Source organism: Hydra viridissima, unplaced genomic scaffold (assembly GCF_058129835.1).
Source record: "Hydra viridissima isolate aposymbiotic clone 2 unplaced genomic scaffold, HvirCarnegie_v1 scaffold_11, whole genome shotgun sequence".
Lineage (NCBI taxonomy): Eukaryota > Metazoa > Cnidaria > Hydrozoa > Anthoathecata > Hydridae > Hydra > Hydra viridissima.
In genome coordinates, this window is record NW_028324310.1 from 7,148,685 (window position 1) to 7,160,952 (window position 12,268).

General features: G+C 29.6%; 1 pseudogene; it reads right to left on the reverse strand.

The window, feature by feature from the left end:
* Positions 1–858: 858 nt before the first annotated feature.
* On the reverse strand, positions 859–12,089 carry LOC149881952 (uncharacterized; annotated as a pseudogene).
* Positions 12,090–12,268: the final 179 nt, after the last annotated feature.

Below are 12,268 nucleotides of genomic sequence, written 5' to 3' on the forward strand. Positions count from 1 at the left end.
TGCTGTTAAAATAGAGCCATTTATTGATTTACACACGTACAATTTTTTTATCTGATGATTAAAGATTTGTTCAACAATCTTCTTTATTAAGATAAATGATGAGCTAGATAAGTGCTAGATACAGGTGTTGAGTTGTTGAAACATAGATCTTAATTTAGGTGTACATTAAATTTAAACTTGGGTGGCCATCAAACTTTTCTAGTTTTTAAAACTATTTATATATTTATCTACTACACCTGATTTTAACATTTAACATTTATATAATCGTCAGAGATTAATTGGTGCATAGATAAGAATATCAAAACCACAACTAGAAGGGGCGGTCAGAATAATAGAGTGAATTTTCTCAATCAACTGTAATTTTATTTTAGGACGTTTAATCTTCACTTTAAAACTAAAATTAAAACATCCGAATAGCTTCAAAGAAAATTTAACTCGGTTCATTTGATGATTTGTTAAAATCGTTTCTGAGATTACTATAAATCTCTGGTGACAAAACATCGTAGTGAAATTTCAAATAAAACAGCATAAGTTTTTTATGCTCTAATTAATACACTAGATTTTTATGTTCATAAAAAAAAGACTGGGCATTTACCTCATGCCTCCAACTGAGCTGGAAAAACCCAGCAAAATTAAAATTTTTATAATACACTGTGGACCAGAGTGACCGCCTGGTTGAGTTGTTACCCAGGTCTGATTTTTCTTTTTTAGTAGTTGTTTACATATAAGTAGACCTCATTTATAACATTTAGAACTTCCGAGGTGTTGGAATTTTTGAAAAATTCAAAAATCAGCTTTAACTTACCCTATAAAAATTAAGCCACAAAATAAGAATTAACTTTATGTTAACTAGTTGTATTATAAGTCTGTATGCTAAAAATAATTTACTTTACAATATATTACTTTACAATATATACTTTTAGCATACAGACTTATAATATAAACATTAAAATAAATTATAATTATTTGATCTATTTTATGTTTTACATAATCTTTATGGTTAATTCTTTGTTTGTATCTCTCCACGCTTTTTTAAACTCATGATGAATAGCTTCTCCTGTTTTTTCACAGAAAGCACCTAGGTCGCAGTTGGTAGAATGAAGAAAAGGAAGTAAGTGACATACTGCTATGTGAACTTTCCATCTAACAGTAAGCTCAATACCCTCGAAAATGTGTCCTGCACATATTCAATTAAATCTGCATACGACTTTTTAAACTCCAAAACAGCAGTTTTGATGTTATCCCCTGCTACCATACCAAATGCTTCTGCTTGAAGGCATTTAAACTTTCTGAGACAGTTTACATTCGGAAATAGGTCATACTTTCCATCATAATATCTCTCTCAAGTAGGGGAAAACGGGGCAAGATAACGAACGTTTTGAAAAGCACTTATATCTTATTCAATAACTGCTTCAATAAGTAAAACTTTATCAAAAAGTGGAAAAAAAATTATTATGCGTCACATATGTATAAAAAAAAACCATATAAAAATTAAAAATAGCCTGGAAAAAACTCATTAACCAAAGTTACCTCAAATTATCATCTTGCCCCGTATGCGGGGCAAGATGGCGGCTTTAAAAAAAGTAATTCCATTATACCATTACCTTCTAAAATAACACGATATCATAAATTCTAATTAATAAGATATGTAATACAAACGGTTATGTAATTTTTTTTAACAATTAAACTATATATTTATATAGGGCTATGCAAAAAAAAGTCTACTAATCAGTTCATAGCAAATTCCAACACAATAATATAAAGCAAATGTCAAACAAGATATTTTAATGCATAATAAAGCAATGTAATAATGACTAAGCTACACAAAAGTTATTACATTACAGGTTTATGGTAAAACATGTACTTAGGCGAAAGGACAAACGAGTCATCTTACCCCGTTCATCTTGCCCCTAAGCTACTTAATCTTTAAAATGACTCAGAACTCTACATAAATAAGTTATCATAGCTTAATACTACTTGTATGGCTTCCAAATTGAACAAACTGAATGAGAAATTCTTGCTTACCTTTGGCTGGTGATGTAATGATGAAATAAATCAAATACAAGTGGATAAGTTTTTTTTTTCCTTAATATAGGAAAAATATTTTTAATAATTTTCTTTGATTCCGAAAGTAATATTTATAAAAAAAAGCATAAATAAATCTAGTAGATGTAATCTACTTCCCTCTTAGCTACAGTCAGATTTCATATTTAGTTGAGTTTTGAAGATAACAATATGTTTTCATCTCGCCCCATTCGTCATCTTACCCCATGTTCCCCTACATCCACCAACTTCAGGAACTTGCTTGCATTGTTTCCATAAATCCTACGCCTTGGTATTCTCGAAACATGATGTAATTTGAGTGTAACCACTTCTCAAACAAAGGCCATAAGCTGAGCAAAAGCACTGCAAATTTACTTACTATTCCCATTAGAACATGGAGCTCAGGAACAGGAACCAACTCCTCAAGAAGAGTTTCAGGTTCTTCCTCTTTGTACAAAAGTCTTGGATTTATAACATTTTGGAAGTGTGACATTTTAAACTTCTTCTTTCCATCAAGGGTAAAGTTGTTGTATTGTTCATCCAAGGACCTAAGTGTTCTTTTGTTACCAGGCTCTAGAGTGCAGGATCCCTCACAGTATAAACAGCTGTATGACTACTAATTCCAAAAACTGAATTTTCACATTTAATATCAAATGCAATAGAATACTTTACATCTTGTAAATTTAGAGGCTCAATAAGCTTCCAGAGATTACCATTAACTTCCTTAACCCCCTCAACAATTGCTATAAGAAAGGATCTCTTTACTCCAGCATCATCAAGCTCTGAATCTGATGAGGTTTTTTCTTGGGGATTAAAAAAATTTACAGTGACCTTAATGAATCTTTGACCTGAATCTATAGCTATCCTCAGTTTATGTCATACAAGTGAATCATGGAAAAGGTTAGGCAGCAATATTTCAGTGCACTTGTATAGTATTTGTATTTTTTAGATATATTTGTATACTAAAATAGTATAATGTAGTAAAAAGCATAGTTTTTGGATTATACTAGTAAAAATCAATTACGATGCCTAAAGTAAAGTTAGACTTTAAACACATTTAAAGAAGTTATACCTGTAATCTACATTGTAGACTGTAGCCTACATGTAGTCTACAAGACTGTATATAGCTTTGTTTCTTTTAATATGTTTAAAGTAAAATCTAACTTTACTTAGGCATAGTTTATCCTTTACTTAAGGCTATGCTACAGTAAAGCAAGATATCTTATTAATAAATATGAAAGGACTTCTAAATGTCTGGAATATATATATATATATATATATATATATATATATATATATATATATATATATATATATATATATATATATATATATATATATATATATATATATATATATATATATATATATATATATATATATATATATATATATATATATATTCAAAAGAGTTTATTCAAATATTTACTTTATAAACAATTAATAATTTTTTTTTGTATGAAAATCCTCAAAGCAAGGCACAACTCATAAAGAAACGTTACAGGGTTCACATATATAACGAGATTCCCTTCTCTTTTGCTTTTTCATGCATACAATGCAACGTCTTGTTAGGTTCGGTTTTGATTCTGTTGCATGAAGGAATGTTGGAAAATGTCTAGCTGATAAACGTAATGGCGAATTGGAAGCTTCTGCGGATCGCCTACCAGGTTGATTACGTTGTAGGGGAGTATATTTAGCAAGTAGTTGCTTGATCAAATTTAGTTGAAATTGTCCTACTGGATGCTTTTTTTGAGCCAGCTGATCAAATAAATGGAAAAAAGGTTTCTTACGCCATTTTATAGTTTTCCTCACGGTTTCAGTTGTACTCAGTATCACTTTTATCCACAGCTCCCATGTTTTTATTGTTGTCTAAAATAAAGATTGGCTTGAGAACGTTTTCACCAGAATATCTATCAATTTTATCAGAAGGTACCAGTTGGTTGGTATGCATAGTAGACAAAAGTCTAACATCTTGGTTGTCATGCCATTTGATAGCTAATAAATTTTTTCTTGCTTTACTTTCAATTTTACCTGTCTTCAACTTCTTGTTCAAAACGGGCATATCTTACGATTGGCTCTAACAGCGCCTCATGCATTGGTTTTATTTTCAAGTAAATGAGAAAATAGTGCGGGGCTTGTATACCAATTATCGACGTACACTATATGGCCTTTATTCAAATAGTCTTTCATAAATGTTAGCACTACATTCCCAGATTTTCCAAGATTCTCTATATCAAAATTTGCAATTTCTGCTGTTCCTCCGGTGTAAATTATGAAATCTAATACGTAACCCGTCTTACAATCACTGATCTCAAAATATAACTGGATAGCGTATTCAATTATCTTTTTCAAAAAAAATTGAAGCCAAAATTGGCCTCCCAAGATGGTGGCGATCGGAGCTCTTAGCGGTGATCTATGTACATTTTATAAGGCTTTTTACAGAAATATTAAAGAAAATAAATAGAGTTTTGAAAGAAAAACTAGACTATGAAATAAAGTTTTAATGACTTTAACGAAATGAATTGATTTCTAAAAAAAATCAGATGATTAAAGTAATTATTTTGATACTAAGGTACAAAATATTCCATATACTTTACGATTAAATAATATTTATGCATAATCTATGTACCTTTTAGTTCTTAGTTACCCAATGCAGTGTGCTAGAAGGTTGATAACATCACTGTATGGTAAGCGGCAGTGGTGTCTACTTACAATTTTGACAAATTTTATATTTTCAATTTTTGTAGCAAGATACCAGATATGTACATGCTGCATGAACTATTAGCTGAGTGCTGTGAGTACACACAACTCAGGGGTTCCTTCTAGGATTGTTTAATGCATATATGTAATTAATGGATATAGTATTTAATAAAAATATTAAGTACAAAATATTATTTTCTAATATATGTTATTTTACTTATATATTATTCTTTGTAATATTTCAGCTCTCAATAATTGAGTCAATTGTTTTTAACTTATTATTCAAAACAAATCATTAAGGGAATGTTTTGATGACATATATTTTGTATGTTATCAAACATTATCAACATTATGTATCTTATCAAAAAATTTTTGATACGTAAATTTACAATAAACTATCTGAATTAAATGTTGGAATGCATTAGTACTTTCTTATTATTTCGAACAAACCAGTTTTTTAAAATTCAAAGACAGAGGAGGTTTATTTAAACCAACTAAAAGTGTTGCTATCATATGCAAAGAAACTGAAAGATGTTTCCAAAGGTTGCTTGCCTCAATAAATGGCCACCTTCCAAATGAAATAAGAATTCAAAATGGCATTTCTAGTGCTGTTTTGAAATCAGTTGATTGCTCAAAAATATTTAATGAACAAACTTCTCATATGTTTGACTCAGCTATAACTGATAACCATTTACTTGCACTGATTAAACTTATTTCAAAAAACTATGCAAAAATATATCTTTATCACCTAGGTAAAAAACAAACTGCCAAAGTAACTGGAAAAAAGCTTAGGAAGCAGTTAACAAAACTTATCCTATTCAAAAACCAATCAAAAATATTTTTATGATATGATATGATATGATACACACACATATATATATATATATATATATATATATATATATATATATATATATATATATATATATATATATATGCAGGGCACGTGCCATATATATATATATATATATATATATATATATATATATATATATATATATATATATATATATATATATATATATATACAGTGGCGTATCTAGGGTAGGGCAGGCAGGGCACGTGCCATGGGCGCCAGCCTGAAAGGGACGCAAAATAGGCTTGGTTGCGATACAATAAGCGAGAATTATATAAAATAAATTAAGAAATAATATATCATATAAAATGAATATATTATATAAAATAAAGTTTGTGTCATCATTTGTTAAAAAATTGTAATTAAGCACTTTATGTGGGGGAAGAGGGGCGCGAGATCGGTGTTTGCCCCAGGCGCTATTTACCCTAGGTACGCCACTGTATATATATATATATATATATATATATATATATATATATATATATATATATATATATATATATATATATATGTATATAATAACTCTAGAAGGAACCTCTGAGTTGTGTGTAATCACAGAGCTCAGCTAATAGTTCATGCAGCATTTATAATTTTTTTAGTGCCTATCTGATGAACTAATGCCTAAAAAACATTTTATCTTAAAAATAAAATCAACTGCCTACCATGCTGTTGCTTTATTAACCTTCTAGCACACAGCATTGGGTAGTTAAGAACTAAAAGGTACATAAATTATATAACAAATGCTAACTATTTGAAACTTGAGATTTCTGCATAAGCAAACTAATACTTTTTCTTTACTTTTATTAAACAAACTAAATTTAAGCAAATTAAAATTAAAATTTGTACTAGTTTTATTGAGAACTTTTATTTTATTATATTTATTCTAAAAAACGAAAAACAGAAAGTTAATATAGAGCAACTTATTGTAAGAATATGTTTTGTTAAATAAAAAAATATTTATATTTGAAATTTATGTAAATATGTAATATTCCGTTATTTTTATGAAAAAATGTTATATTAAACAAAAAAACTAGATTTTTATTAGAAGATTACATATTTATCAATATTTGAGCTTAAGATATAAAACTTGATTATCATCAGTTTTTTAATTTTCATATCGCCATTCCTTAATTCCGCCGCCATCTTGGGAGGCCAAAACTGGCTTCAAAAAATTTTTTCGTATACGCTATCCAATTATATTTTGAGATCAGTGCTTACAATCGCACATTATAAACAGCTTTATACCAAAACGGTGCCGTTTTGATGGAATGTGCTGTTTGAAAAATAAACGTCCTTTGAACAACATAAGACTTTCATCTATACAGATGTTTTGAAATGGAATAAGAGTTTGTCTAAACGTATTTCTCAAATGGTCAACAATAATTCTGATTTTACGTAAAGAATCTCCCTGAACAGGCGCTGATGTATTGTCAGTAAAATGATGTAGTCGCAAAAGTAATAAATAACGATCTATTGACATTATTTGAGCAAAAATTATTTGATTGCAGCCACTCTTGTGACCAATAATCATTTAACGTTGTTTTTTTTTTTTTTACCAGTGACATGAGCATATTTATAGCAAAGAAACAATAATTTCTTTGAAGTTCGTGTCCTTCCATCGCTTGAGACAAGAATGATCTTTTCTTGAATCTTGAGAAATAATAAATTGAAAGTTCATTTGTTCAGCTATCTCTTGCACTATAGCTTCTGTAAAAAACATTTGAAAGCACTCTAATTCTGTGGAAGCAGCGTTACCCCTCGTGGGCCCTGAGCATGGGCGCCGGCAGGCAAGGGCAAGGTAGGGCAGTTGCCCCCCCTGGAAAAGCAAAATAGCAAATTTTGATACTCACAAAATTTCTTTTAACTGTTTATTTCGATATCTTATCAATTTAACTCATTTATAGTTTACTCACCGTAATGTAAATGACAACAGTTTAAATGAAATATTACTATCGAATGCAATGACTTCCACGATGGCGGAAGCTTTTTTATAAAGGCATATTTTATATTTTAAAAAAAAGATGTTTGAATAAAATTTTTTAAAAAAAATGATAGAAATAGATCATAGAAAAATGAAAAGGAATAAATAGAAAAAAACAATAGATAAAGGAGAAGTATAGAAAACAAAAGGAAGAGAGGAAGAAAAAAAAGGAAAATAAAGGAAATAATGATAATAAAAAAGAAATCGAATTACAATGACAAGGTTCTTACGAAAACAAATAAACTTCGAACTAACGAAGAAAGAATTGGATACAGTGATCAAATTTTTTAAATTATTTTTTAATGAGTCAGTTTCGTTTACTTTTTTATGCTGTTGTTTTTTTGTTTGTTGGCAAAATGTTTCTTATTTGTATTGTATTTCTATTTATTTTTTTCCTATTTATTGTGTTATATTCATTTTAATAATATTGTTACCTTGTGTTTTTTGCTAGCTAAATGTTGATTATTATAATTATATATATCTAATTTGATTAACTTGAATTAACCTGCTGCATTTTAATTTTTGTTTTGTTTTTTGGAATATGTCTAATTTGTATTTAATAAATCAATGTTTTTTAACTAATCATTATATTATTATATAATTTAGCATTATTTGGTATAATTTAGCATTATTAGCGTTATGACCGTTTGTCTGGGCTTTGCATGCTGAGCGTGCATCGTGAAAAAATACGCTCCAGAAAATCTGAGTTTATGGAACTAATTGTAAATAAGTTTGGCAGTGAACGCAAACGACTACAATTTCTATTTACTGAATAACAATGATTTAACTCTTGTGTTTTTAGTTTTACATTTTCTTTAATTTTCTGTTGTCACTGGTCTAATAAAATGACTTGATTAATTGATGCATTTTTGTAGTTTTTGAAATATCAATTTTGAACTTTATTTTGCCCCCCCCCCCCCCCCTTGAAAAAAATCCTGCCGGCGCACAGTGGAAAATAAAGGTGTGTTTCGGACCAAAAATCGATAACTTTTTTGTTACTAAAAATAGAGATTTGAAATTTTGCACAAATGTAAAGTAGTATATGACGCTTCTTGAGAAATTCTTTCTTGAGAAAATTTTTTGTAATACAATATCAAAAATAAATAAATAAAAATCAAAAACTTCAAAATTGGCAGATTGTTAATTTACACTTTAACACAATGCTTTACAAATGTATGAAAATACCTTAAAATTATTATAAACGACGAAAAATACATAAAGTGCTTACCTACTAATTATAGAAATATTTAAAACAGTTTCTTAATAACAATTTTTAAATAGTTGCTTTTATGAAATCGTCGCCTTAGAGGGCAGAGGTTCTATCTCCATTTTGGGTAGTTTTGCAGGAGAACAAAAACAAAGTTTGAGCATTAAGCATAAATCAGCAATTTCATTTTTTGTTAGTGTTAATATTTTTTGATCAATTAGAACTATCAAACATGATAGGAATAACTCAACTTTTTTGAAATTATTAACATTGAAGATGTCCCTTAAAGTCATAGTTGAATTTGAGCACAACATGGAGATAGAACCTCTGCCCTCTAAGGCGACGAAATAATGTATAGGTATATTAAGGTGGTACCAGGGTAAAGGTAACTTTTTAACAAGAAATTGAAAGCTATTAATAGACTTTAGCTCTTTTCTATTAATGAACAAAAAAAATATATAAAACAGTAGCCCAAAAAAAAATTTTAGTGATTACGTCATTAATTATGCGCATAATTAGTGTTATGTAACCCCCAAAACTGCTTATTCTTTCATCTAATATAACTAACTCAAAAAGAGTCGAAACTGCTTGAAGATTTGAACATGAATTCTTTAATGTATTAAGAATGTTGTCTATGAAACAGAATTTTTTAAAACATTTTTAATTTTATCAGGTTGACATTCGAACTTTAAGATATAAAACTAAGGGTAGTTTGGGACCAAAGCATGATAAAAATGAGTTTTAAATAAAAAATAACAAAAATTTGCTTCACAGACAACATTCGTAATATGTTCATCTTTAAACCTGTAAAATTTCAGCCCATTATCTATTTTCTATGAAAAGTTATTTTTTCTGAAAAATTTAGATTTAGAGAGAAAAAAGGCGTTTCTAAGGTCGTTGTTATAAAGCAAGAACCAAACTGCTCTTTAAAAAAAGGCCAAATTTGATTAAAATTAAGAAGATTTTTGACTTTTTGCAAAACGCTTATTGAAATAGGTAGATTTAAGAATTCAAAACATTAATTTTGGTATTTTTCAAAATTTTATCAAAAATAGCCGTTTTTTACCCTGGTACCACCTTAAAGGTACTATATCATAACTACATAGGGACTTTCAGTTCCTGAAATCAGTTCGTTGACTTTCAAAAGCTGCAGAGTATCTTCATCAAGTTCTTGCACATTTCACGCAAAGAATTTATTTGGCTCTTTACTTCATCTACAATGGCTTTAATTTTCTTGGAAGTCTCTTTGCAGAATTCTATGCATATAGGTCGACAAAAACGAACATATGAAGGTGCCGGATTTTGCCAAACAACTGCGCCAGTTACTTTATCAATTAGTTTGATAGGCACCAAAGAACTATTAAACAAATTTGCATCAGAAATAAGTTCAGATTCCTCTGGAAGTTTCTACTTGTATTGGCTTTGGCCAGAGGAACCATCACAGGCCCATTTACTATATGAAAGTAAATGCTTGAATTCAATACTGTACACGGAATCTATGGTCAAAATTCTAGCTACAGTGTGATCCAATAAATCTTGCAGTTCCAGAATTTTCGGATGTGTGTTCGTAATTTCTATTGCAGAAGATGGTGGATAGCAGGTCTGTTTAATTTCTTGAATTTTACAATATGGTGGAAATATGGAACAGTTTCGTTCATTTGTCACCTTCCTCATGTACAAATATTGTGCTTTTGTTAAATCTAAATCAATAAACACGCTGAGTGCTTCTTCATCAGTTAGCATATTTTTCTGGCTTGCGTTTTCCATAAAACTCGATATTAATTTTTTTTTGTCTTTATCAGCAATCCTTAATGATTCCACAAGTTTTGCTTCTGCTTCTTCTCCTATTGAATGCAATGCCTGAAGATATGTATTAAAGATATGCTCGAATCCATATTCCTTAAGTAACATGGAATTTTTTCTTTTTTTGCTGGATTCTGACGAATCTCCATAAGACACCCACGGCCTTCCGCGTTTTTCCGCGTGGAGTCGGTAATTGCCTCTTCTGAGTTAGGTAAAGATACTTAATATCCAACCAATCACTGTTCTTAGATAAAAAAGCTTCCTTTTTCCGTGACGCCAGTATCCATCGTTTATTAAAAGACGGAACAATGTGCCTTTAAATATCACTAATGATGAAACACAAGTTGTCCTCAGAAAGTTGATAATTTTCTTTTAAAATTGTTGACAGTGCCTCAACTGTCTTTCCTCCATCAATATAGGAAAGCAATAATTTACATTTCAAACACTTAAAAGTTGTCATTTTAACAAGTCACAAAAGTAACTTAAGTAATATTCAATACTCAAACGAGTCGATTTAATTTCCACTATGAATTTGTTATACTGATATAAATGTTTCAACTCTTTATATATTGGCAGTGTACATTCACCACAAAAGGAGTGCAAAAATAAAAGAATGCCATGGTATCAATAAAAAATTGATAATAAATTAAAAAACATATACCAAGCTATTGTTATACATGAACAAAATTTGAAACCACGATAAAAAGCGGTTTTCTGTTTTTTTACTTTTATCACTATTTTCTCGATAACTTCGGAAACCGCACGTTTCTGCAACTCATTCTTATACATGTTTTTAATAAACACCTAGGCTACAATACTACATTAAATGTAAAGCGTGGGGAAGCGTGGGTAACTACCAAAAGTCTCAGTGAACTTGAAGAATATTTTTTTTTTTATTTATTTTATTGTTCAAATAACTACTCCTAAACTGAACCATATAAGTAAAAATGTATAATTTTCTTAAAATCTCCATAACATGAGCTTTTTAAAAATGTATAATACTTTATACTTATTCCTAGAAAGTTTTATAGAAAATTAACTTTTAGAGTGATGAAGCGAACAGGTTTGAAATGAACATCCGCAAAAGTAATAAACAATAGGGCTTCAAATCTTTTATTTTTACATAAAATTATGTGAAATTCCTGCATTATAATAATGATTGACCATTAAACTATTAAATAAAATTGAAATATAATGACAGTAGCGACATTAGTAACAAACATTTATGATATGCTGTTGCTCTTCAATTTTCCACTGTGCGGCGCCCATGGCCCTGATTTTACGTTTTCGAAATCATGAATTGTTGGAATGAAGGATTCTGCATCTTTCCATTTATCTTCTTTATTGATCAGTTTTCGTTTCTTGTGTTGTTGCACTTCAGTGTCATCAACTGTATTATCAGAATCATTGCTGATAATACAGTTGATGACTGCAGGTCTCTGCACTGATATAACAAATATATCGATGCAGAAACCTGCAGTCATCTGAGCACGATGCATGATTAAGCCAACGACGTTGCAAAATATCAAATTTGCAGGTTTGTACACGTTCGTAGACTTCCTTACGTATACAGTAAATGACGTAAATAGTCGTGTTGAGCAGGAAACTAATTTAAAACGTAATGCGAAAATACTCGCTAGGAGCATATGAGACACATTTTTTTTTGCGAGTATATGCG